Source organism: Haemaphysalis longicornis, unplaced genomic scaffold (assembly GCF_048455015.1).
Source record: "Haemaphysalis longicornis isolate Haplotype H1 unplaced genomic scaffold, Haemaphysalis longicornis Haplotype H1 scaffold_18, whole genome shotgun sequence".
Lineage (NCBI taxonomy): Eukaryota > Metazoa > Arthropoda > Arachnida > Ixodida > Ixodidae > Haemaphysalis > Haemaphysalis longicornis.
The window spans coordinates 820749-845978 of NW_027526282.1; the positions used below are offsets into that span (position 1 = coordinate 820749).

The following is a 25230-nucleotide window of genomic DNA, read 5'->3' on the forward strand; positions in this document are numbered from 1 at the left end:
ATCACTATTCACTCAGAAGCAAAAGCGGGTTTGTCCAAACCCGAGAGCAACCAGACTTGCAACTAATGTTTATTTCCCTTATAAGAAACGCACACCTGAAAAAGTGAACATGGTTAAATAATGTGAAGACGCGTTAGCATAAAATCTAATATCTGATATGCTGACGCCATAGGTACCACCCCATTCAGTGTCATGTAAATTATTGCTGCTAAATCATTATTCCAAGTTACAAATTGTGGGGCTGCGTGTAAGTGGCTAAAGCACAATATATAAACCTTGCGGTGATCGCGCCGACTTGCATCGCACACACAAATCCCAGGTGACTCCCAAAATAGATGACTCCGGGAAAAAGTTTGTCGAACACTGACGAGTTGACAGCAAACATTACACTGAGATGACAAAAGACAAAACACAATATCGTCTGTCTTTCCATTTTGTGTTTCGTTGCCCTTGTGTATTTTTGCGCTCACTTTAAAAAATATGTTATATCAACACAGCCAATCTAATGTGTTGACCGCACCCCCTACAGAGAAATATACGAGGATTACTATAAAACGTAAAAACATTTCCCTTGTATCAAGTCATCCTTTGCAGGCTCAAAAAAGGTGGGACAGGCTACGAGGTATACACACTAACCATAGAGCAAACGCAAATAATTGTAGTGCAGGAATGAAGAAAGCAGACTGGCCACGAAGGAGAACAGGTCATACAGAAAGGAGATGGCATACTATAGAGCAATGCTGCCAACGGCGAAGCATGGAAGCAAGTGAGAAATCATGGACGAATTAAAAATTTTAGTAATTTATTGAGCTTCGTAATATAGAGTTACACGTAGTAGAAAATAAACGTAGATTTGTGCTAAAACTGCCTTGTTGAATTTTCATTTTTACAGTAACTCACAAGCATCAATATGAACCACCAAGCAACACTGAGCCTCCTATAATTAATGGTGAGCTTTGAACTGCTGTGCGGAACATTCATGCTGCATTCAACCCGTATCCATTGACCAGGCATCTTTTCCTAGTGAATCGAAAGAAAATGATGTGCACATTTACCTATAATTGTAACAGTGGTATTTAGTGTGGTCGCTGTCGGTTATAATAGTTTACTCACTGCGAACAAAATTTAACATCCACCTCAATGCAGCCGTACAGCTAACAAGGAAAGCTGTACAGCTTTCAGAAACTTCGCAGTTGAAAAAAATTTGTCCTAGTATAGGATTCATTTCCAGGTCCATTACTGGTCCAGATTCATTTACAGGATTCATTTACTCGTTCAGAGTAGTTTACACATTCTGTTAGTAGGCCGTAATCACGACGAGAAGTGAACTTTGTGATCAACACTCTCCGATTTTTATGAGGTGTCGTGTAATCTTTTTCTAATTACCAAGTAATTATACTTCTTTAGACAGGGTATATTTTCTGGTGGCACACAATTTCCGCAGTGTGGTGCTCGCCATTTAACCCTGTCAGTACTGCATGCACCACTTGAAAGAAATAAAGGCCACACATTAGTTTAACACCAGAGGTTCATACATGACTGGGATTCCTAGAGCTGATAGGTTAGCAAAACGAAATTTGAAACCAGAAATTTAAGTACAAGTGCCTGGTCGCAATTTTGCCGATGGTCAAAGGTGGAGAACAAAAGTAGTCGTAATGGGCCGTCAAAAATAATGTCAAAGAAGTTTTAATATTGCCTCAGTATTCTCAAGAGTACATCCTTTATCTTTTCTCTTTGCACTTTCGGTAAACAACTTCTTTGTCTCTACGATAGATTGATCATTTCCGAGCGTTTGTTTTCGGTGAAAGCGTTACTCGGGAATTGTGCTGTTTTCATCGAGGTATAAAGCTTCTGCGTATGGATGCGTTTGGACAGTACGATATCCTATGCAGCGTAAAAAGTATTTATAAAGCACAAATTAAGACAGGCTTAAAGCTAATCGGTTAGTTCGTTCACAAGCACCCTGAAGCGTTGCGTGTGGTTTTGTTTTACCACGAACAACGAGATATCGTAAATAGTTTAAATTTGAAGGGAATAGGATGCGTGGTCTATATGAGATAAAATTTTAATCGTCCTGAACTTATAAAGCTTCTCAAAAAAGCTGCTAAATGTATAGGTTGGAGTGCAGGCTTTTTTTGCCCACTACGACAGTGTTGGGCGCTACCCCTACCCCACTGACGCGTTAGCCAACTAAAGATCTGTTCTAACACGTTCGATAACTTGAGGCACATCTATCAGATACCGAAGGGCATCACTTTGTTTCATCAAAAAAGTTTTTAGTGATACCATTTTTATTAAAACTCGCGCAATGAGCAACCTGGAGGTTCATACTTTTATCGGAGTGGCTGCCGCCGGAAAATACGTTACGTTCGAGAGTATACCAATGTAATATAGATCGGACATTCCGTCATATGGGGTTACTTCAGTAAAGTTTAGTGTCTTCATTGTTCTAAAAATCTAGGTCACAAAACACCAACTCAACTGATATACAATTTCACGTTGATATTTTAAAGGAGCCATGAAGACAAAATGTAAGTTTGTTTTATTCGAAAGATATCGTGTTTTATAGTGTCGCCAGCGCTTGCGCGGCGGCAAATATGCCGTATTCACTGGGAAACACAACCCACTTAGATTAAAATTTTGATCCTCCTGCTAAATCGTGTGTTTTGGTGACGTCTACAATGAAGTCATAACGGCGCGTATATAAAGAAACTTCCAGTGAGCCTTTGGCTCTGCAACCTTGCTTGCCCGGATGGCGCTGGCATACTCTGCACTCCGTCATTGCTTTGTTTTTGACCGTATTTACACCTGGCTTGTTTTTGTTAAGGTAGAAAGTAATCACTTCATGAAACATGGGGTATGCTTGACAAACAGGGTCACGTAAGGCAATGTCGCTCACGCCAATCAGCCAGCGTCGTATAAGACAACTCCAAAGCGTCGGACCGCTGTGCAGCTAGAACAATCAAAGTGCGCCCAGTACCAACAGCATTGCGGATCCGTACTTCTGTGTTTACGGGTATTTTCGTAACTTTTGTTCTTTACCGCACCATTGTTACTTCTGTAAAATGGGTATGCATTACATTTAGGCCCAAATAGCTCGTTAGGCAAGCTTATATGCCCTGCCTAATTTGCGTTTGCTTTTGCAGGCCTCCGCCTATGACCAGAACAGGCTGGTATGACATCATAGGTTTTGTTGCGGGAAATGAGCTAGTGGGTCGCGTGGCCATTCTGTTTTTCCTAATTATATAGCTTATTTGAGCGAAGTTTACGTCAAAAGTAAGGTCAGTATTATTCTAACGAGGGTATCTTTTGAATGAACCAAACTTGTGTTTTGTCTTTATGGCTCCTTTAACTGAGAAAAACGCAAATCTGTGCATCTTTTTAAACATAGCTTCAACGTCTCTTTCAAAGATTGATGATGTGTAATTTTATTTAACGCTATCAGCTCTAAACTGAGTTTTTTCGGATCAACCACTGTAAGGAATCTCGAACCCACTACCTTTTCACTCAACTAAAAGACACCGGAACATAAGAAAACAATTGAATGAGTTAAAGAAATGAGTTATTCAGTTCAGGAGCACGTCTTTCTTTTTTCGGATCCGCCAGGTTGAGAGCTAATACACGTAAGTAATAGTTATTTACTGCACCTCATAGACCCATTTCGGGGTGTTACATGCTGGATAAGCAAAAGTCCCATTGTTGCGCGTTATGGGGTGCGAGGTCATTCCAGATCCTTGGTGTCTGAGAAAAAAAAATGAGCGAAGGTGTAAAGCTGTGTGGTTGCGCCCATAGTAAACGGTATTTTATTGCTTACTGTGGCAATACATGCGAAGAGCGGGTGTAATACCAGAAACGTCGGGCAGTCGAAGAGGACTAGTCTACCTTCAGGGCATCCAATACTAGGTTGGAAAAATGGGCTGCGTTCGTCACACTTCAGTGACGTGAGTAATCTGAACATATAAACCTCGGTGGTATTTTCGGGAATAATTTTAACATTTCATATGGATTAGGTATGTGTGTGTCCCAGATCGTGCAAGCGTACTCAAGTTTTCATTTTATTTAATTGATTGTGTGGTTTAAGGCACGGACGCAACGCAAGGCGACGAGGCGCGCCGTAGTGGAGGGCTCCGGATTAATTTTCACCATTTGGGGATTTTTAAAGTGCGCCGAAATCTCGTACACACGGGCGTTTTTGCTTTTCGCCTCCATCGTAAAAGCGGCTCCCGTGGCCGGGAATCGAACCCGCGACCTCGTGCTCAGCAGCACAACGCCTTAACCACTCAGCCACCGGGGCAAGTGTACTCAAGTTTTAGACGAACCAATGTAAAATATGCTGAAAATTAAACAGAAGAAGGAGGAAGTGGTAGGTTTGTTTTGAAGTAGATATTTTAAACGTGGTGGGATTGTGGAACCATTATCTCTGTTTTATGCAGAAATGCATTAGTGCCGGGGGTTGTCTTGCGTACGTTGGCCGGCGTCTTCAGCGCGTCTGATGATGATTGTGGCATGATGCCCCTAGGGATTGGCCAACCAAACAATCCATCACAAGATAGCTTCGCGTTCAACCACCATCGTCATCTTCCCGTAGGGGAACCGAAGAAGAAGAAGAAGGAGAAGACAAAGCTGCGAAGAGGAGGGCTGCGTGAGTTTTGGCTACCGTTATCCTCCTCGGCCGGCGCATCTTACCGATCTGAACCCGGTCGAACAGCGGCTCATTGCGCCTCGACTCCCCTTCTTGAGCATCAGGCGGCTGACTCAAGGCAACGGGCAGTTTGGAATCAAGGGACAGGCGGTGAACGTGCCCATCGACGTATCGAAGGTTGTGCTGTGCCTTCCTCGCATGGTACCCGAGGACGTTGCGTTCGACGTTGACATCAAGCGGAGGCTGATGAGTCCGGCAACGTACAAGCGCGGGTTGGTGAAGCGCGGCAACATCCTGGCTTGGCTCAAGCACCTGGAACACACCCCGCTGTATCGCGCCATCAACGTTCGGGTCGATTGGAGTCGGCTCGATCACTTCGATGACGGCGGCGAACGAGATGAACATGCTGGAAGACGACGTCCATGATGCTGACGGTGAGTTCGAAACGATTCCCGACGACTTTGACGTGAACGATCCTCACACTCATCGGTGCACCCAATGCATTTCTGCATCCTCACAATCCCCCTCGCGGAGGTGCGCGAGAATTTTTTTGTCCTCATGACAACTGAACGGTATACGTATTTGAAGTCGAACTGGGCAGAAGTAACTGTGTACAGTACAGTTGAACATTCTTGAGAGGTTTTCCTATTTGGCAAGCTCGTTGAAGGATATAAAAGCGACAGTGAATTCCCTAGGCAGTATTTTTTTTACCTTTACGAAACGGAAGTGAGGCTCTAAACATGGCAATGTTCTTGAATAAACTTTTGGTACAAACTATGTAATGAGAATGTGCGGTCACACGACACTTCCTTCTCTGTTTTTCGTTTCATTTTCTGAGATGCCGCCCTTGTTCTGCACAAAAAAACTGCGAAATGTCTGTATAGTCTAACTCGTCTTTCAGAACTCATTCTTTTGTTTTCAGTGGATACCGAATGGAGGTGAGAAGGCGGTCCCCAGCCAATATTATATCGTTTTCTTTTTTGTGTGCTGAACCTAATTCAACGAGCGTAGCACAAAAAGATGGTCATGTCTTATCCATCGTTTACCCTTGCGAAAAGCATTGTATTAAAGAACGTGCAGTTCGTTGTTAATTTTTTTAAAGGCGACGACCAAACAGCCGTAAAAACAGCATCAGACGAACTGCAAACGACAAGGCCACAATGAAGTAGCGGCACGTGAAAAAAGTACACTCATTAACATAAAACAGAGACACAAGATATTAAAAAATACAAGGGGCGTCAAAACAGCTCAAGTAACTATTGAGTACCGTTTTAAGGGGTGACCAAGTGTTGTGTGGCAAAATGTTCTGTTTTTTTGTTTGTTTTTAGAGTAAACGCTCTGCTACGCCATCTGTCTCAATGTCATTCACCGCCTCGCAATAACCTTGAGCCCCCCGAGCGCAAGTGTGGGCGGTGTGACTTCACGCCACGGCATCCGCTGCGAGGCGGTGTCGCCAATACGCTCGCTCGGAAACTGGCTGCTGTTGTAACAGGTGAATACGGGAGAATTTAGCGGCTGCTTCGCTGGAGCTTGCTCTCTTAGTCTCGGCAGGAATGGCGCGCCGCCGCCGAAAATTAAGTGCATCAGGATATATATATATATATATATATATATATATATATATATATATATATATATATATATATATATATATTTATATATATTGTAGCAAGGATAACGAGCAGCTCTTGTAACGCCATCAGCTTATCCGGGTATGCGCCAAATCAAGAAAGAGTGCCATGCGATCGTAGCCAATCTACGCACGACGGTATGCGCGCACGCTGGTAGCAGTGGAAGAAGTACGGCAGAAGGTGCTTGGCGCGTGTGTTCGGCCATCGTCCGTACGCTTGTACCTGCGCTCGCCTTGCTTCTGCTCCTGCCAATAAACAACGTTCGGTCTACTACCGGAGGGTCAACTATATCCCTTACAAGTGGTGGAGGTCAGGTGTTTCGGTCCCATCCGGGAGCTACGCAACCGGACGCTGTCCACGATGAACCACGAATCCATCCAGCAGCCTTCGTCGGCGGCACCAACCGTCATCTGCTCGGGCGCACTGCGCGAGCGGGATCCACCCAAGTTCAGCGGCACCGACGGAAATGATGCTGAGGACTGGCTTTCCATGTTCGAACGTGTGAGTAACCACAACCGATGGGATGACAAGAACAAATTGATCAATGTCCCCTTCTCTCTCACCGGTCTCGCGGAAACGTGGTGGAATAATAACGAATCCCGCAACAAGACGTGGTCCTCCTTCCGCTGTAACTTCATGGAAGTCTTCGGGCGCCCTTCGGTGAGGAAGCTTCAAGCCGAGCAGCGCTTACGCGTGCGAGGACAGCAGGCTGGGGAGACGTTCACTAGCTATATACAGGATGTCATCGACCTGTGCAAACGCGTCGACCCCTCCATTGCAGAAACAGAGAAGGTCCGACACATCTTAAAGGGAGTCGATGACGACGCCTTCCAGATGTTACTATCCAAGGACCCCCGAACTGTCATTGACGTCGTCTGCCTTTGCCAGAGTTTCGACGAGCTGCGCAAGCAGCGAGCCCTCACACGGCAGGCTTGTGTTCGGGAGCAGCCCGTATCAAGTGTGGAGGCAGTATATCAAGGGGACCCTGCGCTGTTTGCGCGAATCAAAGATTTCATTCGGGAAGAGGTGGCCCGTCAAGTCTCCCTCCTGCCCTACATCTCAGACCCGCCTTCCACCCTGGCGCCTTCGCTTCAGAATGTCATCAAGGAAGAGGTCGCTGAGTCACTACCATCGGCTCAGCATAACCTGCCCGTAGCTGCGCCCCTGACTTACGCCTCGGTAGCAGGACGGCTATCGCAGCAGCCTGCTTCGTTCTCTCGCCGACCTGTGTATGCCCACCTGCCGCTTCCTTTCCTGCCCCCTCCTTTCCATCAGCGCCCCGTGCTCCAGCTTCATTACCAGCACGACCGCCGATAAGCCCGGTGAGCAGTCCCCAGCTAACGGGTGCGTGGCGCACGCAGGCCAATCGTCCGATTTGTTTTGCAAGTGGCACGCCAGGGCATGTCGCTCGCTACTGTCCCCGCCGCATATTGCCGCCCGTGATTGATTGTGGGGTTTAACGCGCCGACGCAGCGCAGGCGATGAGGCGCGCCGTAGTGGAGGGCTCCGGATTAATTTTGACCACCTGGGGATCTTTATCGTGCGCCGAAATCTCGTACACACGGGCGTTTTTGCTTTTCGCCTCCATCAGAAAAGCGGCCGCCGCGGCCGGGAATCGAACCCGCAACCTCGTGCTCAGCAGCGCAACGCCTTAGCCACTGAGCCACCGCGGCGGGTATATTGCCGCCCGTCGCCAGCTTACCCCAGGCGCCTTTTTACGCCACCCCTTACTTTTCGCCGTATGCCGCTCAACCAGCGCCGTACAATTTGCCCCCTGAGCCGACTGACCGACCAACTTTCGCTGGCCGCCGTTCAGCTTCTCCACGTCGCCGTTCGGTGTCTCCCATGCGTTGCCGCCCTACTAATGCCGAAGAGGAAAACTAAAAGCCGCAGTTCCGGAGGCAAGAACTGCGTCGCCATCGAATCCTAGAAGTCCTCATTTCTCGCCTAAAAATGTTATCGACGTAATTGTGGAAGGTGTCCCTACCATTGCTCTCATCGACACTGGAGCCGCTGTTTCGGTCATCCACGCCGACCTCTGCCGTTCTATTCGAAAAGTCATGACGCCCGTTTCTGGACTCTCGTTACGCACCGCCAGTTCACAGCCCATTAAGCCGCTAGCCGCTTGCACAGTTCGTGTCGTCATCCAGAACAATTCCTACACCATTGAATTCATCGTGCTGCCAGCTTGCTCTCACGACATCATCCTCGGGTGGGACTTTCTTTCCCACAATAACGCTGTCATTAATTGTTCCCGTGCTGAAGTCGAGCTTTCTTCTGTTCTTTTCGACGGTTCCTGTAATGCCGCTACAAAATTACTCGTCGCTGAAGACACCGACGCCCCGCCCAGCTCCTCCGTCATCGTGCCCCTGTGCTGTACCTCTGTCCCCGACGCCACTGTTTTGTTTACGCCTTCTGTCATTTTCTTTCGCCGCAAATGCCTTCCACTACCTTCCGCCGTTTTGGCTGTGCGTGATGGCGCCACCACTATGTTGGTGACCTATCCGTCAGCGACCCCGTGCGCTCTTCTACAGGGAGAAACACTTGGCTTCGCAGAGCTTGTAGATTCTCGTCTAGTTGTTGACGTACCAGGTTATCTTTCTCATGTTGAGATCAGTGAACTGAGTGCTTCTCCATGTTCGCCCGGGCTATTGCCATCCGATGCCTTTGCCCACTGCATCGACTCCAATCTGGATGCAACCCAGCGAGAACGTATTACTTCATTGCTTTCGAAGTTTCGTTCTTCCTTTGATTGCACGCAAACGTCGCTGGGCCGCACTTCTACTGTTACGCACTCAAACGACACAGGATCACATGCTCCACTTCGACAGCGCCCATATCGTGTGTCTCCGACAGAGCGGAGAACCATTGAAGACCACGTCACAGATATGCTTCAACGAGGTGTTATTCGCCCCTCGAAGAGTCCGTGGGCTTCACTAGTGGTTCTGGTTAAGAAGAAAGACGGCTCTATTCGGTTTTGCGTTGATTATCGTCGCTTGAATACCATCACAAGAAAAGACGTGTACCCTCTTCCACGTATCGACGATGCGCTGGACTGTCTGCAGGGAGCGGAATTTTTCTTGTCACTCGACTTACGCTCCGGGTACTGGCAAGTTCCCATGGCCGAGGCTGATCGCGCAAAGACGGCATTTGTAACCCCAGACGGCCTTTACGAATTTAACGTTATGCCGTTTGGGCTTTGCAACGCCCCCGCCACATTCGAAAGAATGGTGGACAGTCTCCTCCGTGGCCTTAAGTGGAAGACGTGCCTCTGTTACCTGGACGACGTAGTCGTTTTCTCTCCCGATTTCGAGACACACCTGATTCGCCTAGAATAAGTCCTGGCTTGCCTTGCGAACGCTGGGCTGCAGCTAAACCTCAAAAAATGCCGCTTCGCCGCACGCAAGCTTACCATCCTGGGTCATGTCGTTTCCAAAGACGGCATCAGCCCCGACGCAACAAAGCTTCGAGCCGTTGCAGAGTTCCCGAAGCCGATCACACTGAAGGCGCTTCGGAGCTTCATTGGCCTCTGTTCTTATTTTCGAAGGTTTGTTCGCAACTTCGCGACCATCATTTCACCTCTTACCAAGCTCCTCGGTAACGACAGCGGCATTTCTGCTTGGTCACCATCCTGCGACCAGGCGTTTGCGACACTGCGTCGTTTGTTGACATCCCCGCCTATATTACGGCATTTCGAACCATCGGGCCCCACTGAAGTGCACACTGATGCGAGTGGGATTGGCCTCGGTGCCGTGTCGCTCAGCGGAAATCCGGCTTTGAGGAGTATGTTGTTGCGTACGCAAGTCGGGCACTGACGAAAGCAGAAACAAATTACTCCGTCACAGAGAAGGAATGTTTGGCCATAATATGGGCGCTTGGGAAGTTCCGCCCGTACTTGTATGGCCACCCATTTGACGCGGTGACCGATCACCCCGCGCTTTGTTGGCTCGCCTCCCTGAAGGATCCTTCAGGTCGTCTTGGGCGGTGGGCTCTTCGCCTGCAAGAATATGATATCCGCGTGGTTTACCGTTCTGGCCGTAAGCATTCGGATGCTGACGCCCTCTCCCGCTCTCCAATCCCGGCTGACGTGTCTCACCTTGCCGCAGCGGACTGTAGCTTGTCGTCGCTCGGTATCACCAACATGACTGCCGAGCAGCGTAAGGACCCATGGGTAGCTTCCCTCATCGGCGTCCTGTCTGGTCCTTCAGCTACCGGCGCACCCAGAGCACTGCTGCGACAAGCCTCTCACTACCAACTGCGTGAAGAGCTCCTTTATCGTCGGAATTACAACTCGGACGGTCGCAAGTGGCTTTTGGTTATCCCACGCCATCTGCGTGCCGACATCTGCTCCGCCTTTCATGCCGACCCGAGTTGCGCGCACGCTGGCGTCCTCAAAACGTACGAGCGACTACGCCTACGTTACAATTGGAGGGGCATGTATACCTACGTGCGGAAGTACGTGCGCTCATGTCCGGAGTGTCAGCGTCGCAAATCACCGCCTATTTGCTCTACAGCCCCGTTGCAACCACTACCGTGCCCCTCGAAACCCTTTGATCGCGTTGGAATCGATCTGTACGGGCCCCTGCCTTTAACGGCTGCCGGTAACCGGTGGATAATTGTAGCGGTCGACCACCTCACAAGGTACGCCGAAACAGCTGCCTTGCCGGCATCCACGGCTCGTGACGTCGCCAGTTTTCTTTTGCGTAACTTTGTACTTCTTCACGGAGCGCCTCGGGAACTTCTGAGTGATCGTGGCCGCGTTTTCCTATCGGACGTTGTGAAAGCTCTACTCGCCGAATGCCACGTTGTTCACCGCACGAGCTCCTCGTACCACCCGCAAACCAATGGGCTCACAGAGCGCTTCAACCGCACCTGGGAGATATGCTATCAATGTACGTGTCGTCGGATCACTCCAATTGGGACCTCTTACATCCGTTCATAATGTATGCATACAACACGGCTACGCTGACAACGACAGGATTTTCTCCGTTTTTCCTACTTTATGGACGCGAGCCGACCTGTACACTGGACACCATTCTGCCTTACAACCCTGACGCCACAGAATTTAAACCGGTTTCGCAACTAGCGCAGCACGACGAAGAGTGTCGCCAACTCGCCCGTTTCTTTACAACTGCAGACCAACAGCGCCAGAAGCATCGCCGTGACGATTTCACCACCCCTCCGACATTTGAACCCTGCTCACATGTCTGGCTTTGGGTGCCCTGCCCAACACCGGGTCTCTCCTCTAAACTTGTCGCCAAATATCATGGCCCTTACAAAGTCATCGCCCGCAGTTCGCCCGTGAACTACATTGTGGAACCAGTCACTCCCTCCTCTGATCTTCGCCGCCGGGGGCGTGAAACAGTCCACGTTCAACCACTGAAGCCCTACTACGACCCCCTGGTGTCGTCCTCACCCTAAGTCGCCAGGATGGCTCCTTTTCACCGGGGGCGATTGTAGCAAGGATAACGAGCAGCTCTTGTAACGCCATCAGCTTATCCGGGTATGCGCCACATCAAGAAAGAGTGCCACGCGATCGCGGCCAATCTACGCACGACAGTATGCGCGCACGCTGGTAGCAGTGGAAGAAGAAGTACGGCAGAAGGTGCTTGGCGCGTGTGTTCGGCCATCGTCCGTACGCTTGTACCTGCGCTCGCCTTGCTTCTGCTCCTTCCAATAAACAACGTTCGGTCTACTACCGGAGGGTCAACTATATCCCTTACAATATAAATATATATATATCGATTTTTGTCCACCCCTAATTTTCCGCCCCAATAGATAATATAGGTGGAACAGAAGCCCTCCTCAGCATTGTCAGGTCCTCAGCGACACGAGGCAGCAGTGGCCTCATCTGCAAACCATCCTGGGAAGGATTTGCGCGCTGGTAGCAAGTCTCCAATTATCCATAATGGCTTCGAGAGAATGTGGCGGCCCCGCCGACCTTAGGGTGTCTTTTCATGTTCAGTATAAGCACTGAAGTGTTTTTACATGCTGGGTAGCGCTTGACGACAGCGCATGAGCTGGTGCTTTTTGTACTAGAGCAACTGCGCGAAATGGCTGTCGCCGCGAGGCACGCTTTCGAGAACGCTCGGCATTTTCTTGGTATTTTGTTCTGCAAAGGCAAAATTTCAGATTGTAAAACAGCTCCCCTGTGAAAATAAAGAAGCTACAGAAGTCAACGCACTCCATAACAAAAGCTTTTGAACTTCCCGCGGTCTGTCGGGTTAAGAGGGTAACAACGCAGTGACGCGAGGCGAAGGAATAAAGTAAGAGGAAAGGAAAGAACGGAAGAAAGGGGAAAACAGCACGGGCGCGAGAAAAAAATAAAACCGAAAGGGCATTTTACACTAGGCGACAGAGCTACATAAATATAGCTGCTGGTTTTCGGGTAAAATCTGATTTTACCCGATTGCTACACCCCGAACATGGTGCAGGAGAATCGTGTCAAACGCGATTTCTCCTTGGATGGACCTTTTCAAAGTAGCGATTGACCCAATATTGTGCTCACGGTCCGCCGTTCTTATTTAGTACTTGCTGGAGGGAAGCTCCACAAACACAGCTTTCGAATTCAGCATGACACAGCAAAACATGACGCTACCGGTCTTTATCCCAGGCTGGCAAATGCTGCACTGACATTGTTTTGCCTAGCTAATAGAAGCTGTGAGGTCGAGAAAAGTTTCTCCCAGCTGAGATGCGTTCAAAGATAGGGCAGGTCTTCATTGCAGACCATGTTGCGAGTACAAATGATACTGTATGTAAACGAGAATGTGTAAAATATGGATGCCCAGCTTTTCGTGAATAAAATTTTCTATTTCTCAAAGGTCATCAATGCTCTTCACTATCACTATTATTGACTGGTTCCCAAAGAAACGCCAAATATCTGACAAGGTTTGCTGAAAAACCGTGATGTCCCTCCCACAACAGTTAGAACCCAACAGAAATTTAAGCGCGTTAGAGTTAAGAAGCTCGTGATACCTTGTGAGAATATAAACTGAGTACTTAAACTAAAAGAAACTGAATTTCGGAATGGTTTTGTAAAACGACCCCATTTCTCCCCAATTGTCACTTTCAAAAATAGCACCCGATGTTTACCACCCTATTTAAAAAAAACGTAAACCCGAAAACGAACAAGACTGCACAAAGTCACAAAGTAGATATTCCGGTCTGACAACCATGTTAGGGTGGGGTGCAAAATTGCGGGTACACCACGGAAAACGCTAATGTTTTATGAATCCCTACCTTCCTTAAAACCACTTTTGTGAATTTTTTGAAACTAAAAAAAATAGCTGGTCATCATCCGGCCCTGGGAAAGGGGATGTGAGCAAACAGCGCCTCGTGTATACATTCTTTCAGTCCCTGGAAAAAGAACCAGAAATACACGGGAAGGCACCGTCACCGCTACTGCACGGCGACGCCGCTATGCGCCGCCAGTTAAACACGGTAGCGAGTCTGGCGCGTCGTTCAAACGCACTTGTCCTCAGTGACTCCACGCTTGCCGCACCTTTAAAAATTTGTTAATGCGACAACAAAGTAGAGATAACTCAAAAGGCGTGTACGGGGAGTAGCCAACCACTAAATACGTTTATTTTCTAGCTGAGTGAAGTTGACAATAAAAAATCAGCCGAAACAGATGCAGTAAACCCGCACATCATTTGGAGAAAACAAACAAGAAAAACGTTTCCTGCTCTGTTTAGCTCACTGACTTCAAAGTTAGAGGTACTTGAAGATATCCGTGGCTAGGTACATGCACATCGCCTTTCGGTGTTTCGTCAAAGTTTGGGGTGCTTTTTTGACAATGGTGTTTTGGTGAGGAAATGCCTGTTTCTGAAAGCGAACGCATAGTTCGCGTAGGTCACGCATAGCCTCACAGACTGAATCAGAACAGGAACGTGTCAATGAAGCCCGTAAGCAGGATAAGGCTATTCCTTTCTTTATGAGCTTCGAGTGTCCTGTATTGTAATTCAACAGTGGTTTTTTTACCTTGGCTTATACAGGAAACACGTAAGATCTGACTTAAAGCGAAGCTGTAAGTCAACAAACTGGAGTTCATCATTGCTAGGTAATTGCAGGGTGAACAGCAGACCTTCTCCGTTTTCAGTGAAAACCTTTAACACATCAATACCACGTTGGCTAACCATGGTCCCCGGCAGAAACACCAAATAGTCATCAACAAAACGAAGGACTACTTCCACCACCCCCCGCAAAGCACTTCGCACCGCTCTGTCTATAACGGCAAGAAAAATGTTACTTACGCTGGATTAGTTCTTTATCTCCCCAGGCTACAACAGTGGCCTTGTTTATCTCCCCAGGCTACAACAGTGGCCTTCAAGTACATAAACACGAGTTCTAAAAAGGATTCGACAGAAACCCCGCAGTAATTCCTAAACCGAATTTAATCATTATCATCCTGTATGCATGACTTAACTGCTTTAAGCAACTTATCATGCGGTAAGGAGTAATAAACATCGAACCACGTCGAAGCTAATAGCCTTGAAACCTCCCATCCTTCGTTCCGTCAGAGGAACGAAGGAACGAAGGATGGAAAAGTGTATGTTGTATGGTGCGGAAAAGTGTATGTTGGTCAGACAAGTCGCTGCTTAAACGTTCGATGATTGGAGCATCGCAACAAGCTTAAAAGAGATGATTACGCACGTCTGGCCGAACATTGCCGCTCGTGTAAGCACCGTTGCTATTCGCTTTTCCGCAAGACTGATATCCTGTATGAGCATAAAGACAGGCGTACTAGAGGGTTGATGGAATCATACTACATCAGAAAGTAGGGGAGTGATTGTATCAGTGAAGCATCAGTTGTCCTGCACGGAAAAGAATTTGGTTATTTCGAGCGGTCGTCGCGATAAAGTGTACCAGTGTTAAGAAGGGTGCGTTGTCAACAGTGGAGTGTTTTGGTCGTGATTGTATGTCATTGGCTGGTGTGGGCACGTGGCGTGGTGGGAGAAGAGGATTCTGTGTATGTATTAGTAGTTACGTCTTTTCCAATAAATCGAGTTGAAAGTCAGCGCTAGTCCTGTCCACTTCTTTCTTATTATGTCCCTGTTAGTTCGCGCTGTTCCCCAAGATGTAGAAAATACATTCTACAGCGGCCTTCCGCCCACACTGAAAACAATGCATCTTTAAGCAGCGCTGAAGTTGGCGATGTTGTTCTTATTGTGTTTGAGAATAAACGAAGGTCGCTTTGGGATCTTGCAGTGATCGAAAATCATTTTCCTGGTTCTCACAACCGGGTTCGTCTATCTTCTAAAGAAGTCGGCAGGATCTCGTTTTATAGGAGTGATGCAACATCTGTATCACCTGGATGCTTCGAGGTAATGCGTATGTTTTGCAGACAGAAGTATGTGGCAAAAAGTAGTAGTCGGGTTGTTAGCTTCAAATCAGGAACAACCTAAGCGGAAGATTGGACAACGTCTCCTACCGAGATAGTCTGACCTACGGCCGGACTTGAGTCTCTTCCTCCCTTTAAACAAGCACTCGGACTTCCAACAAGCATTTCTACGTCTTGTTTGATGGCGCTACGTGTGCACAACGCCATAGACGAGCTTACAAAGGCGCACCTGAACGCCCAGAAAGCGCGACTCCGACAGGCCGGCAAGTACATATGAACCTGGGATACGTCCCCTTAGTGGAAATGGAGACTGCCGGAGACATACAACTGGAAATTAGATTGAAGCTAAAAATTGCTCCCCTTCAAGAAATACGACCCCTCAGCACCACGAAGGCAGAAAACAGCCATGGCACAACCTCTTGAAAGGCTGTACTGTCCCTCAAAAACAACAGTACTCACAAACGCACGGGACTACGCACATGCAAATACCAAAACAGCGGTTTTCGGCACCCCCACTGGTCCTATTACTAGTATCACCCTTCACGAGGCTAGCATTCTCGAAGTGGAAGAAGCAGCGCTCGCATTAGCCATAACCCAGACCCAAGCCAGAATCATTATAACAGACTCCAAAGCGGCTTGTCGAAAGTACATAGCAGGAAGGATTTCCACGAAAGCCCTAGGCATCCTAGCCGAAAACTCTTGTGAAAAAACAATCAAAATCATTTGGACGAGTGCCCACTCATGCCTTCGCAGCAATGCAGTGGCTCACGCTCACGCCCGAGATCTTGCTCGCCGGGCACCACAAGAAGACTACGAGAGGACCAGACACTCACTCACTTATTCTATACAACGACATCACCCAACACTAAATACTCACACGACGCACCTTCCTGCCACCGGTAGAAAAATTAACAAAAGAACAGCAATTCACTATCCGACAACTCCAAACTAACACATTTCCACATCCCGCACGGCTACACGCCATCGCCCCATATTATACTACCCCTGTGCAGGCACTGCGGCAGCCAAGCAACGCTCTTCCATACTGTTTGGGCATGGCCTTCCAACCCAGACCTTGCACCAAGTACCAGTCCTGCATACGAGCAGTGGGAGAGGGAATTTGCAGCTCAAACCTAAGCAAGCAGCTTTGGCTCGGTCAAAGGGCGACGATGGCGGGCCGCACCAACGGAGTCCTGGACGGAGGACCCCGCCCACTTACGAGCTCGACCTCACTGTTCAATTAAGTATTATCCTCCTCCTCGTAATGCCGGCCCGGATCATGAGATTTTTTCTTGCGCGTATTTGGGAGGGGGGGGGGGCGTGGCTTACCACACGAGGGCAGCACCGCTTCACCGCACGCTCCGCGTCGCCGCGTCCCCGCACAAGGCAGGAGCACGGCAGCTTGGCCATGAAAACATAACCAGTGAGCTTTCGCGGAGGCGTTTCCGCATGAAACGGGGCAGGTGGTGTATCTAATATGGCCCAAATCGTTTTGGTTTGGTATATAAACGATATATACGCAAGGTAGTTGTTTACGCAATAAGAACAGAGCAAAAGCTTTTTGCGTATGTACTATATTTGCTTGCAACATTTGTGACTTGAGGCGTGCAGTGACTCAAAGGTTTATTTTATGCCCAGCTTCATACGATTTTGGAAAAGACGCATATCCCATACGACAATACCTGAATAAAAAAGCAACACACCCCACAAGAAGAGCCAAATGTGGATGTCTAAACCGAGAAAAATAGCACTAAGGATGAAGCAGGACGACAGAGACAGGTGCTACTTCCAACTACAAATTATTCTTAGCTCATGGATGCGGGTTCGATTCCCGGCCACGACGGCTGCTTTTATGATGGAGGTGAAAAGCAAAAATGTCCGTCTGTTTGAGATTTCACCAGACGTTTAGGACACCCAGGTGGTCAAAATTAATCCGGAGCTTTCCACTACAGTCCGCCTAATCACCTGTGTAGCGTTGGTGCACTAGAGCCCATAATCATTCAAGCAGCATTTATTTGTTAAAACATCAATATATCCCACAAAATGCACATCAGCGAAACATTAGATTCGCAGTGAATATAACTATGTGTCAGGCGACAAATTGCAATTTGTTTTGACACAGCACGTGTTCTTAAGTACAGATGGCAACAATCAGAGAGGGGCGGCCAAAGTGTTACGGTATCTTTATATAAAAAGCGTGGACACACAATGAAGGAAATGAACCAGAAGGCTCAGGACAAAGTATATGAAACCTGGAAGTGCAGGGGAAACGACCAAGGCAATAAAAAAATAAACTGAGAGAAAGAGAAACAACGACCGGGAAAAAGAGCATGGATGCGAAGAAGTCCTTCAATATCTACAGGATCGGGAAGCAGGAGATCACAAGGGAAAAACTATTCGATAATACCAAAGGGTGTGCACTGCTTTTTGTAGCCCGAGGGGGTTGCTTGCGGACAAAAACGCTTATCCGCGAGCCGGTACCGGAAGAACTATGCGCAGGCTGCGGAAATGAGCCAGAAACCATGCGACATATTGTAACGGAGTGCCAAAGTATTCGTCCAGTCCTTAGTGATGGAGCCATCAAGCTTGCGGAAGCCCTTGGCTTTAAGGTTAGCGGAAAAGTGAACTGGACAGCACTAGACGTTAGTAAAAGAAGGTTAGAATGTTGGTAGGAAAAGACCAGAGAACAATCTGAGAAAACATGCGAAGAAAGAAGTGAGACTAGCAAAAAAAAATTTTGGTAAAGTATTTTCTTTTAATTGTGACACTATTTTTTTGTTTATTTTGTTTGTATTTTTTGCGGGGTAATTGTACAGTGGTGTCGCGACTAAGGCCGCTGTGCAACGCCACCCCGTTACAAAGTGGAAACCACAAAGCATCATCATCATCATCACTTACCGCCGCATTAACAAACGTAACGTAAGTATCACATTTGCCTTTTTCGCTCTTCCGCTAATTACCGCGTTATTGGTAGTCCTCTGCGAGCTTCTTACGAACGCTCAAAATGTAAGAATTTTTAGCTACTTCAGCTGGACATTGAAAATAAAGTTTAAATCTTTTCAGCTCGCACTTGTTTTCCCAGCCACGCGAACGCTGCACAGGAGCCGTGCTTCAACGTCATAAATAACAGAAGACATTCCAGCCTCCCCAAAGAAGATGCTAAGATTATTATCAGACCCAAAAAAAGACAACAACTAAAGAATTACTCGACGCAGTAACCTGCAAAGGCCGTAGAACTAGCCTGCCCGAGCGGAAGCAAAAACAAGCCGGTTACGTCGATTGTTTTGCTGTCGGGTCGACTCGGCAGAGGACTTTGTGTCTGCGGTGTTGGAAATGTCTTTCCACGCCGTTTGCTTGCTTGGTTGCTCGCTTGGTTTTTTCGGCCGACTCCTACATGTACAAGTCGACAACACTTTCTAGAGTGTCGTAGACGCCTCTATCACTAAACGCCGACAGCAGCGTTTCTCAGAGCGAAGTGTCGTCCCATCGCAGCTCCTCTAAAACAAAACAAACGCGTTATTAAATGGCCTGACCGTCTCGCCACCATCCCTGCTACTGTCGTCTATCGCCAAGAAATGCGCAACTTGCTGCTGAATGACAATCCAACAACAGCAATCATAGAATCAGCAGCAGCTTTTTGAAGGTAGTTTGTAGGAAACAAACGTGAAAACTAATTCCGACAACGATGGAACTAATGGCAAACCGTAAGAACATGTCTCGAGTACAGCGGATCAGAATGAATTAGGTGAGCTCGGAGTCGCGAAGGCAACTACGTTTTGCACACGACGACCAAGATAGGCAGAGTATTGGCAATATACCAGGACCAAGATAGTGGGGTCAGGGCCTTTAGGTTCAATTGTCTCACAGATAGATGCTCGTAGGTCTTTTATGTTCCAGTATTAAGGGGGCTCAAAGCATACACACTAACATTCGTTTTCCTGAGTCTAAGGACAAAATCGTGAAGATCCTACATTATTATTGTTGTAAATCGGCATGCTATGCTATCTCCCACCGCCTGAGCCAGGCGTGTGACGTATCAACAACTGACCGTCATGTCTTTCCTTGCCCTTTCTTCCTTCCCAACTCCCTCTCCGTTGCTATGCTTTGGATACAGTGTTCACGGACGAATAGGCGGTTCAGCCCCCAGCGCTGTCTCGTCTGTCGTCCACGCACCGTGTGTGCGCCGGCTATGTAACAGTGACGACGAGCAAGAAAGGAACCCATGAAGTAAAAGAAGAACACGGCGAGAAAAACCACGGTACGGTCTTTCAAGAACCCGCAGCAATGACAACGGCAGCCATGGTCCACCACCATCTTCCTGAGTATGACGGCGAGAGGGACAATTGGAAAGCACACAGTCATCAAGGCAGAAGCTTATTTCGAAGCAATGGTTGTTACCGACACAGCGAAAAAAAGGGCGTTGCTCGTAGCAGCGTTAAACACGAGGACTGTGCAGATTCTGATGGGAAGGGTCACTCCAAAGAAACCGAACAGCCTAACCTGCGAAGAAGTGGTTAAGGCGCTGGATAAATATTTTTACCCGAAGCGCCAGGAGAAAACGGAAAGCTTCCGGTTCTTCAATCGATGTCAGCACGAAGGTGAGCTTTTGCAACATTTCCTTGTCGACATCCGACGCATTCCAGACAACTGCAATTTCGGCAGCATGCTGGAACGAATGCTCCGCGACCGTATAGTCTGTGGTGTCAGATCAAAAGCCTTGCAAAAACAGCTTTTGGCAAAAGCAACCTTGGCTCTGGAAGAGACCGAAGCGATAGAATTATCAGCCGAAACGGCAAAAGATGACGCAAATAAGATATCGGGCGACACAACTACCGTCCTGAAGGTTGACGCGCAGCGCGTGTTGACGAGCGAGCCTACTGTAAAATGTGGACGCTGCTGAAGTAAGTAGCATAACAGCCACTCATGCGGCTGGGACAAGAGTAGGTGATATCACTGTGGTAGGCCGGGTCACCTTGCGAAAATGTATTCGAGCGACGCTTCGAGGAAACGCGAAACCGTACAGACGCAAGGCATGCGGGGACGAGCACTGGCGGTGGTGGAAGACTGTGCGGAGGGGAACGTAGATGAAGCTATGCACCTCTGGACTTTGATTTCATCTCGGAAGTGGCAATTAGAGCACCCTATTCACAGGACATTCACTTGGTGCGGCGTTGACATGCCAATGCGGATAGAAACTGGGTCACGCGTCTGCGTTGTGCCAGGCGAAAGATATAAAAAGAACCGGGAGATATGGCCGCCATTGCAACCTTTATCTGTCAAGCTTTCCTGTTATCTTGGCAAGCTCCCCGTCCTAGGAAAATTGGACATGAAGGTAGCTTACAAGGGTGTCGTAGTAGACGTCTCCTTGGTAGTATTAAATTGCCCCGGTCCTAGTCTATGCGGGTGGGACCTAATTTTTCAGCTGAGCAACGCAGGGTCACCTGTCCTTAACTTAACTGCGAAAGCCGGATAGCCAACGAGTCTCCCAGCCATGGACGACATCGTCAACGAGTTTTAAGACGTTTTCAGGGCGGAATTCCGTGGCATCAGCGGTCTCCCTGTGCACCTTCAACTCAAGGAAGGAGCTTTTTAAGGCACGATCCAGTCCTTTCGCTCTCCGTGATAAGGTTTCTCAAGAACTTGACAGACTGGTAGCAATTGGGATTTTATCAACGGTAGCGCATGCGGAGTGGGCTACGCCCATTCTGCCCGTCTTTAAGAAAGATGGAACAGTTCGGATTTGCGTCGATTTCAAGATCACGTTAAATCCTGTATGCGAACTGGAGCAGTACCCATTGCCGGTGATTGACGACATGTTTGCGTGCCTAAACAACGGAGAGTACTTCAGCACTCTCGACCTGCGTGACGCGTATAATAAAGTACCGCTTGACGAAGAATCGGAGAAGCTATGCGTAATTAAGACGCATTGAAGGCTATTTAGCTTCAAGAGGCTGCCTTTTGGCATAGCGTCTGCCCCAGCCATCTTCCAACGAAAAATCGAAACAGTCCTGCAGGGGCTACTAGGCGTGCAAGCTTACCTCGATGATGCGTTGGTTGTGTTGGGAAGCAGCATGACCATGCGAGCGGTACTGCAGCGTTTCCGTGAGCACGGTGTAAAACTCCGTCTAGACTTATGCAAATTTAGGCAGCCTTCAGTCACGTACTCAGGGCATCAAATCGACAGAAACGGCGTACACCCCAATGAGAAACATGTGGAAGCAATCGCCCAGGCTCCTAGCCCGACAAATGTGCAGGAACTACGCTCATTTCTGAACATGCTGTTGTATTACTCCAAGTTCCTTCCAAATATGTCATCTTTGCTTGCGCCTTGTACCAGTTGCTTGGCAAAATGCGCGTTGGGTCTGGGGAGAAGCTCAACACACCGCCTTTGCCAACGCAAAGCAGTGGCTACTTACGGCAGGGGTGCTCGTTAACTACGACCCCCGAAAGCCATTAAAACTGGAGTGTGACGCTTTTCCGCATGGCATTTGATCCGTGCTGTTTCATACGAATGGAAAAGTGAACCGTCCCATAGGCTTCCGTTCGCGAACGCTGACCAGTGCTGAGCGGAAAAACTCCCAGCTAGAACTAGAGGCCTTGGCCGTTGTTTTTGGGGCGTCAAAATTTCACGACTATCTCCTCAACAGAAATTTTACCTTGGTCACAGATCACCAGCCGCTCCTGGGCCTGCTGAAAGCGAAGTCGACGCCAGCGTTGGCCGCAGCTCGAATGCAGCGCTGGACTCTCTACCTCGGTGAATTTAGCTACACGCTTCAGTACTCGCCGGGTAAGTTGCTACTAATCGCCGACACCCTCAGCCGGCTACCGCCTCAGACTCCAGCACCACCAGCGAGAAGCGAACCCCCAGAGTTTGTTTACGCTCTAGCAAGTTTCGATGATGGTACTGTGTCTGTCGAAGAACTCAAACCGCTAACTGCGCGGGACCTTATCCCAGCGATGGTCATGTACTCAAAACGGCATTCCCGGAAGAAGCGGAAGGCTATTACCGCAATAGCCTAGGCGCTCACGCTGCCTAACGCGAGGAAAATAATCACGGAGTCGCAAAAAGCGTAGGACAACTATACAAAAGGGCAGGTGTCTCTGACGGCCCTCAACATACCGCATACCCAAGCAGAAAGTCGAACTGATATGGACACCGGCTCACTCAGGACTGGAAGGCAACGAACTCGCCCACCAGCTGTCCCGAGAACTTGAAGACCGGGCAGACGAGCACGAGCCGCACGCCATAACGACTTACAAGGACATCACCAGCCACTACAGGGAGGCAGAAGGCGGTACCCTGACCCGCATAAATCTCTCAGCAGAGCGCACCAAACGATCTATAGGCAAATACAAGCAGGATCCTTTCCGCACCCCTATCTCTAAAGCAGAATGTACTCAGAGATATACGAGAAAGAGTGTAGCTTCTGTGGGCAATTGGGCACAATCCGGCATGTCATCGGAGAGTGCGATTTCACCGAGACAATACCCCACCAGTTACCCAACCCTCCACCACCCTTCTGACATCCCTTAACGGGCGATGGGAGACCTTGCTAACCAGCCCCGCCTTGGAAGACCAGCTCGTCCTGATCTCCAGGAGCCAGGCAGCCGCGGAAGCCTATGTGTCCCGTGAAGAGGAAACCACCCCACCCGGCACGTGTTCACCGCAATTTTGTGCGGCTCAATAAAGTTGTTCTCTCTCTCTCTCTCTCTCTCTCTCTCTCTCTCTCTCTCTCGTGGAGTACACCAAGCATGACTGGCCGAAACATGTAAAGGACACAGAGCTGGTGCCATTCTCGGACCGCCGGTTAGAACTATCCGTGGCTCATGGGTTGTTATACTGGGGTCATCGAGTTGTTCACACACAAGCACGAGAACGGGTGCTACATATGCTGCATGAGACACATCAATGGTAATCGGCAATGAAGGCTGTCGCGAGATCGGTATTCTGGTGGCCGGAACTAGACCGAGAGATAGAACACCCCTCTGCGTCATGCCACAACTGCGTGCAAAACCTGCCTTGGCCAGCCTCTGCTCAACCAATGAGTTGGCCAGCCGTTAAAAAAAAATGTTCGAGTCTGCACGCCGATTTCGCCGGGCCGGTCGCAGGCAGCATGATTACTGGTGGTCGTGGATGCTGCCACTAAGTGTATTTTAGGCTTGACCATGATGCAGGCAAGCACGCAGTCTGCAATTGCCAGCTTACTCAGCATTTTTGCCACATTCCGTGTCCACGCACAATAGTTACGAACTGGCAGGCAGTTCACTAGTGAAGAATTCTCACCTTTGCGAAGAGCAATAACATCGCACACCTCCGTACGGCTGTGTATCACCCACAATCTAACGGGCTCTCTGAACGAGCTGTTCGGACGATTAAGGAAGCTTTAATGAAGATAAGCGAAGGCACATTAAAAGAGAAATTAGTGAAAGTTCTTTTCAAATACAGTAGAACGCCGTACCACGAGAGAAAAAACCCTTTCTGAACTTCTATTTGGCTACCTGATCTGCCCTCGCTTGGACTGATGTTTCCCACCTTTTCCAGGGTCAACCCGGGATACCGAAGAGTGGACACTGCCGCCCGATACAGCCGTGTACGCCCGTAACTACGGCCAGGGGAAGCAATGGACACCAGGGAATTTTCCGTCCACTACAGGGTCGCGCATGGTCACCATACAAACGCCTGGTGGGGTGGTTCGACGTCACATAGACCAAATGCGTTCCAGGCCGAGCAAGGCATCCGCTCGGAGCGGCGTTCACCGAGACCAAGACGAGGGGAGCCCTTCGGCTGCAGCTGCGTCCACAACGACCGATAACAAAGGCGATTCGAACGAGCAGCCAGCAGACCAGGTGGCACCTGCACAACCGTCGCTGTCTATCCAGAAGGCAGAGGAACCCCCGCAAGTTTTGCGACGCTCTACTCGGGAAAAGAAGCCTGTACAGCGTTTTTAATACTAAGGGAGGAGAAATGTTGTAAATCGGCTTGCTATGTTATCTCCTGCGGCCTGAGCCATGCGTGTGACGTATCAACAACTGAGCGTCATGCCTGTCCTCGCCCTTTGTTTCTTCCCAACTCCCTCTCCCTTGCTATGCTTTAAATAGTGTGTTCATGGAGGAATAAACGGATCAGTCCCCAGCGCTGTCTCGTCTGTCGTCCACGCACTTGTGTACGCCGGCTATGTAACAATTATTGAGGCATGTTGTCGAGGCAGCGTTGTCAGGATGCCAACGTATCTTTGAAGAAACAGTTATAGGAGAAGGAGCTCGCAAAGGGGTGCTGAAACTCCAAATTTATCCGGACGGAAGGAGCGCCAATCTGCAGTGCAAGCTAATGTGACGTTAATGCAGGAGCTGGTAAGGAAGCTGCTGGCTGGCGCCTTGGCGTCTTCGCTTCTTCCGAAATCTACAAACAATCGAAGCCTGTATAGAAAACCTTGAGCGCTAGAAGTCAAGCCATATCTCCTACCCCGCAAGTGCCCGGCATGAAGCAGCGGCCCGATGGAGGGGAGGAGGCGGAGGGCGGCGGCGGACGGAGGGGAGATAAGTGACAGGGGAGAGATCGGCGAGGAGGGAAAGGATACGTGCGCATGACGCGTGCGCGGAACGTGGCGGCACAATGG

At 48.8% G+C, this 25230-nt stretch overlaps 1 pseudogene; it reads left to right on the top strand.

Moving 5' to 3' along the window:
* The window catches only part of LOC144166621 (uncharacterized), a 32916-nt pseudogene extending 8354 nt beyond the window's left edge, over positions 1-24562 (top strand).
* Positions 24563-25230: the final 668 nt, after the last annotated feature.